The sequence below is a fragment of the Durio zibethinus genome, chromosome 6 (assembly GCF_047325235.1).
Source record: "Durio zibethinus cultivar Kanyao isolate XHJ-2024 chromosome 6, ASM4732523v1, whole genome shotgun sequence".
Classification (NCBI taxonomy): domain Eukaryota; kingdom Viridiplantae; phylum Streptophyta; class Magnoliopsida; order Malvales; family Malvaceae; genus Durio; species Durio zibethinus.
The window spans coordinates 7,754,054-7,761,377 of record NC_143167.1 but is presented as its reverse complement, the minus strand read 5'-3'; the positions used below and the strand labels follow the sequence as shown (position 1 = coordinate 7,761,377).

General features: G+C 32.3%; 1 pseudogene across 1 annotated transcript; it reads right to left on the bottom strand.

The window, feature by feature from the left end:
• Positions 1 to 261: 261 nt before the first annotated feature.
• On the bottom strand, positions 262 to 1,782 carry LOC111286041 (protein LATERAL ROOT PRIMORDIUM 1-like; annotated as a pseudogene). The gene is made up of 2 exons (XR_016342784.1): positions 954 to 1,782; positions 262 to 797 (listed from the first exon to the last, which is right to left on the bottom strand). The product of XR_016342784.1 is annotated as a protein LATERAL ROOT PRIMORDIUM 1-like (transcript).
• Between the last annotated feature and the right edge of the window lie 5,542 nt (positions 1,783 to 7,324).

The window sequence follows — 7,324 nt, the reverse complement described above, 5'->3', positions numbered from 1 at the left end:
AAAAGAAAATAACGGCAACAACTTCAAGAAAGCAAACAGGTTTTATCATAAAAAATTTTCAAGAACTAATATTGTCTACTATTACAGGACCTCCTGTTCTTACCTTTATTTTCTGAGTTGTAATTCGGTACAAAACTTAACCTAACAGTGTAAGGAAATGTAGACTCGTAGACAGATGATGATTATGACCCGCTTAATGCAATTTCAAAGGTAAATAGACATGGAAAAACAAGAAAATTCAAAGAACAAAAACAGCTGAAATCGAAAGAAAAGAAATGAAAAACATATGTTAATAAAGATACAAGTCTACAAAAGAACAATTTACCAAAATTTTACGAATAATTAAAAGGCAGCAGAAAGACGAATTAGACTACAATTGATCCCCCGAGTCAATCAATCCACTACTTTTAACTCGGAAAGATGATCTCAGTTTATTGGATTACCATAACTTGAACCACCAAGCAAGCCACCTCCAGTGGCTCCCGCAAACACTTCAGAAGGATCAAGAACCGGTGATGATGACCCCCCATTTCTCCCACTCCCTCCACCACCATCACCACCACCATTACTACCGCCAACCCCAGAACCACCTAAATGCAATTCAGATATATTAGGAAACCCATCTCTTCCTTCAACTCCTTGGTCATAAAGGAACCCTTTGAACACATGTCCACCAATCTTAACAACTGCGTGATATGCATACTCATCGTCACCATCCTCCACTGCTGTCACTCTTACACACTTGAATACCGCCGATGCACGTACTTGCCCCGGCAATGTCTCTTTAAAACGTGCATCTGCATACACAAAATTCAGCATAAACCCTAGTCAAATTTCACTTCCCAAAAACAACCCTAATAAAAAACCAATTTTTTGAGGCTCCATCAAGAAACCAATACAGCTAAAAAGAAAGAACTACAAAAACAAGCACCGAAAGAGAAACAAAAACAAACCTTGGTGACTTGAGCTAGTGTCAAAGCTTCTAGGGGGAGTAGTGTTTGAAGTTGATGTATGAGAAGTAGTTGTAGTCTGTGAAGTTATAAGTCTTAGTTTCTTAGCCCCAGAATTTGACCCTGACGAGCCAGCACCAGCAGTAGTAGCTGCAGCCGGCATGAGTTGACGCTCTCTTCTCCTAGCAGCAGATACCCACGTGCTCTTCACGTGAGTAGGGCAATCAAAGCCCCGACTTTTACAACATGTTCTACATCTCCTATGCGTACAATCTTTCTTAGCTTGGTTCCCACAATCTTGACACGTGTTCCCTGAGCTTGAACCGGAACCACCACTCCCGCCTCCCATGCCACAGCCACCACCGCTTTGTATCAAATTCATGGAAGAAATATTGTTATCAGGGACAGAAGATGGTTTTTTAAGATAGTGAGAAGAGTTTTGATTCTGCCAAAACTGCATCCCGAGTTTGTTACGACCATTATTACTCAACAAATCAGGGTCTTCCATATTTTGTGGAGCTAGACATGGAGCTGCTGTAAGAAGTGGGATAACGCCAACGCCAAGTGTCGTGGCAGCATTTGGACCGTTGATTTGATCAGTTGCCATGATGGGATCTTGAGTATGGTGGTGATGATGATGATGATGGTTAAAAGACGCAGGAGTAACAACGACGAAATCGCGGAGACCAACCATCCCCATTTCAGGCGGAAGCCCGTAGTTGATAGGACGAGCCGAGGGCGGCCATTGAGCGTTGGTGGATCCAGGGGGAGCGGCAGCGACGGCGGCCGCAGCGTTAGCATTGAAGCCAAGCGAAAGGTCATCGGGGCCAGCTCGAATTGCTGTGGACGATGACGTCGCCCAATCTGCAAATGCTCCCGAGTCTGACGGTAGTTGCCTTCTTGTGGTAGCCACAATGACAATGATAATAACAAAATTATATATATAAAGATGTCTCCTTTGATTGCCAAAAACTCAATCTTTACAAACACAAAACATATATACGAGTAAAAGTTTAGTTTTTTTATGAATAAGAAAACAAAAAAAAAATTTAGAAGTGGAGAAAGAGGCAATCTAAGAAGATATCTATGTTGGTGCTATATAAGTTAGAGAGGAGGGGGGAAGGGTGGGGTCTAAATCTCTGAAATTGTTGCAGAAGAAGATAAAAAGAAAGGGAAGGTTTTCGAGAGAGAGAGAAAGAGAGATCTTGTTTGTTGGGTGGCTTTACAATTGGTGCAGCACAAGCACTAGTCTTTTTTTTCTTTGCCTTCTGCAATCTGCTGCTACTGAGAAAGAGAGTGTTTTTCTGTTAGCTCACTAGCAGCTGCTGCTACTGTCACTTTGGCTTTTATTAGGAAAAATAGAGTTTGGGATTTTGAGAGAGATGACTGAGCTTCCTTGTAGGCATATTATTAAAAATAAAATAAAATAAATGACAAGAAAGAAAAAGAAAGGAAAGTTTAGCTACAAGCTGATATATTACTGGCCTTCTGGCACCGGCTGCAGTCTTGTAACGAGAAAGAAAAAGAAAACTATATATATTTCTCTTTCTATATCGCTATCTTTCTTGTTGCCGACCTTTCTCTCCAAACCCTATCTCCCTCTCCATCATCATAATCATCATAGTCAGCTTCTTCTTCTCTGCTTTTCTTTCTGTTCTTTTATCACTACTCTTTCAATTTGGTTTCCTTCAATCCTAGAAAGCGAAACTGAGGGTGGGTTCCTCTCACACTCTTTGCTTTCACTCTCTCCAATAATTACATCACACACTCACTATGGAAGATGAGCGAAAGGAGGAGGGTATAAAGACTTTTGTTCTCTAGTTTTTTGTAATTTTTTGCCCTCTTTTGTTATTAAACACTCTCACTCAGTTCACTTTCCTTTCTTTTCCTTCCCTTTTGCTTGCTTACAATGTGTGTTTGATGTTCACTCTCCCTTCACTCGCGTCTATCTTGTTTCAACTACAAAACAAAGGAGTTTCGGTCCCACCCTCTTTTATCTCCTCACGTATTGTGTTCTCCTTAATTACCCAAAATTAATGTTTTTGTCAATTAATAAACATTGAGTTATCAGTTGAGTCCAAAAATACAAACTAAAAAATGGGTCCTCATTCATTATTCAATAAATCCATGTATGTATCCGATTTGCTCTGTCGTTTGGATTGGTTCTGTCAGAAGGAAACGGTAAGGAAGAGTGAACAAAGAAGACTTTTTCTTCTTCTTCTTCTTTACTGTGTTTTTTGGTACAAATAGAAATAGTAGAGAGACTTTAATCATGAAAAAACAAGTGCATAATTTTCATTCGCCGTTAATTTCAACTACTTCCTTTGAACACTTTGTCTTTGATTTTGTTTCTGCCACACACCGGCCAAAATTATGCTAATTTGTACGGCTATAAGGTATTCAAATATGTCTTCTTCCTCTCTCTGCCCTTTTTTTTCGAGTAGGAGACATATTGAAATTAAATTTATGAATATATATTTAACTAATTTAATTAATTAAACGTATCAACAAATAGAAAATAAATATGAAATAAATTTACAAATTATCGGAGTAAAAAAAGAAACAAATGATTAACCATACTTTTGCTTTTGTGATGATAGAATTTTGATCTTAATTAGTGTCACTTCGAACTCAAAGCCCCGTAGATTAGGTGGGGTTTACTTTTGTTGGTAAGATGGCGAAAAAGGCTTTGATGGTTAGGGCACGTGAATGCGAGATAAAGAAAAAGTTCTTCGGCCCCCTCTTTAACACCCTTTGGTTAGGCCTTTGGGGCCCCGAACTGAGGCCTCCTCTCCCGATCACTTCATCACTCCATTTCTCTTATACACACCTTCTGAGCGTGTGCCAAAGTCTTTTTTTTTTCAAGGCACGCCTCACCCCCGCCCTTTCTCTCTCAAAGTGTTAAAATATTTGGAAAGCACTTGATATTCATAATTTCAATATCTTATTGTAAAATTAAGAATCAAACTATTGATTGAATACCCGTTTAAGTACAATTCATGTTTTCTACATATATACATATGAATATTTAGTTGTATGGTTGTTTAGGTGGGAGCAAGCTTATGATTTAACTTAGATTCTTGGAAATTAATAATCACAACTCATAGTTATAATGAGATCTTTTGTTTCACTTTATGAGCACGTGGGAACATAAAAACCAAGGAAATGATTTCAGCATTGAACATGTCGAATCATGTTTCAATTTGTGTTTAATTAACTTAATTATACCCAATACAAAACTTGATTTGGAGAAAGTTGTCCAATCATTACATATTAGCACGTTAATTAATCATTTTTTGTGCTCAAATGCTAAGCTTCCTCAAAGAGATGTGACATCTTTCACTCGAGTATGTGTTAATTCAAGTTCCCTACACCTTAAACTACTGCTCCAATTCTGAAATTTTATGCGTTTCACTGTGAGAAAGTAATATTGATGGCTCTAATTAAAAATAATAATACATATCATGTTAGTTACACACACGAGTAAATATTCAATTATATTAGTATAGTTTTTATATTTTTTGAATTTTTTAATTAAAATAATATTTTTAAATTTAATAATTTTGATCTCATGATGGTAAAAAATATAAAAATTACACTTATATATAAGTGAATCCCTCTTTTATATATATATATATATATATGAAAGAAATCAAACTAAACAAACAAGAAATATTTGATTATGGACTTTGAACAATATTGTCAAATATATTTTCCTACAATCAATTGTGTATGTGATTTTTAGTTTTTTTTTTTTTTTACTAGTAAAAGTAAATGCATACAAGGGGTAAGAAAAAAACTGTTTTTTTTTTTTTTTTTATCAAGTTTGAATACATAGGTTTTAAAAAGGATATCTGTTAAGATCATTTTTTTAAGTGATGAGGTGGTGTTCTGCTAGGTGGTGAGTTGGAAAGAAATTGGACTTACGACGAGGAAAATACAGTTAAAGGGTCACAGTTTGCTCTTTGGAGTGCACTTCAACGTTGAAGTATTAAGTAAGGAAATAGGAGGTTAGGATTAAGGAGGAAGATGAGTTGTAGAGAACATCGGAAGAAACTTAAAGAATAAGGTTTAGAATAGTGCACCAAGGTCTCTTTTTACTTGACATATGGGATGTAAGCTACTGATAGTCAATGATAAATTCACAATGAGCTTGGGAGCAATTCTCGGAAAACAAGCTACTCATGTAGGCAAAGTGCTCTTGTAGGCAAGTACCGATCATAGGCGAGAAGCTCGAGTGTCAACTACCTTGGGCAAGTGACATGGTAGTTGATTATATGTTAAATTGATAAATATGGTAGTCAACTTTATTGATTTGATGATCAAACGTGCCAATTCCTAATAATTAAAAATTAAGAACCTTTATTGAGAGTTTTAATTTTATATTTTGAATTAATGAAATTGTAATATCATGTGAAAAAAAAAATTTTTATTTTTATTTTTTACATAGATTATCATTTGATCAAGATCGACTTATTATTTAAAAAGAATAATATCACTAATAATAGTTTTTGAATTATAATGAAATGTTTGTAATATTTAAATTTAAAAATTTTTTAATTAATATTTGAATTATAAATATATTAATTAATGTATTATTTTAAAAAATTATTTATCAATTAATTAGGTATCAATATTTGAAGTTAACCATGTAATGAATGGGTATCTCATTAGTTATTCGTAATTTATGTATTATATTGAATAATTGTAAAATTTAAGTATATTTGACATTAATATTACAACAGTTTAAGAATTATAAATGATATTAATCTTATTTAAAATATTAAAAATATTTTAATATCAATAATTTAATATATTAAATTCATTAAAACATTAATAAAATAATAAATCAAATCATATCAAACTTGAATTTAAAAATCTCTTCAATCTACAAGTTTAATTAATTAATTCAATCCAAAAAAAAATCTACTTTTCATTCACCTATTGAAATCCCAATTACATAAAAATTAAATTTTAATACAAATAAAATTTAGTATATTCAAAGAATTATCCCTTGATAATTTGATTTTGATATACAAAACAACAAAAAATATTAAAAACATGAAACTCATTTCAATATTGAATTTCAAATGATTTCAAAGTCTTATACAAAATACATCCATATCAAGGAAACAGCTATTTTTGAAAGATTTCCAGTCAAAAAGCAAAGGATTCCTCTGCATATGGCATTCTTCTTTGTTTGTTTTAGTAGTTAAGTAGGAAAAAAAATAATGGAGAGAAAAGAAAAGACGTAAACATTAATAAAAGGAGTCCAGCTTGCCAATCACATCAAATGCTAACCCCCAAATGTCAAACAAAATATCTCATCACCGTTCAATCGGCTGTTCATCGTTGACCATCAAACAGTTCCCACCATCAAACCAAATAAATAAATTAACAGGCTGAAGAGTCACCAGATTTCAGAAGAATATTTCACTTAACCCCCTCTGATTTGTTTTTCTTGGGATTTGTGACATTTTCGTCTCTTCGGAATTTGGGTTTTAATATCGATCACAAACGCTTTTAATTTTTTTAAATAAAGGAAAAAAAAAGTAAAACAAAAATTTTAATGAGTAACTAAAGACAATAATACAAAAAAAATCAAAAGTTTTCAAAATTTTATTTTATTTTTTAATTTTTCGATGTCTGAAATTAATTTTAAATTTTGATTAATTAAAAGTTAAATTGAATCAAATTTTATAAAAAATAATTTTTCTTAAATTTATTTTTTTATTTATAAATTTTAAAATAAAAATTTTATTTAAAAAAAATTAAAATTTTTATCACTTATATTAACAAATGACGATAAAATCTTATTTTATATCATTCTCAGTACCTTTTTAAAATCATAGATACTCTTTTGATTTAAAAAAAATACATATATTTATTATTGAGTTTAATGTATAGACATTAATGTAAAAACATATTTTTAGTGGCATAGAGTTTATAGTATTGTTGTTAACAAAATTAAGACAAATTTTGTAATACAAAAAAATTATATTGCTAGAAAACAGATAAAAATATACTAATAATTATTATTTTCTTTGATAATTTCTCATTGTCATATGAGCTTTCTTTCTTCTTGAATTAACAATAAATAAAGAAAGAAAGAAATGCCATTATAATTTGATGAGTGTGACTAAAAGTGAAGGGTTTTTTCAAAGGATAATTATATAATCTCAATTAAGGGTATAAATGATATATTAATACTTATAAATTATTCAGGTTTGATTCGAAGAAAATTCGAATTTGATTTGATTATTATCGAGTCAAGCTCGAATTCGAGTAGCTTGATTTATCGATCGAGTCTAATTTGAATATTTTTATATCCGACTCGAGTAATTCGCGAGTTTAATCGAGCTTTTATATTTAAA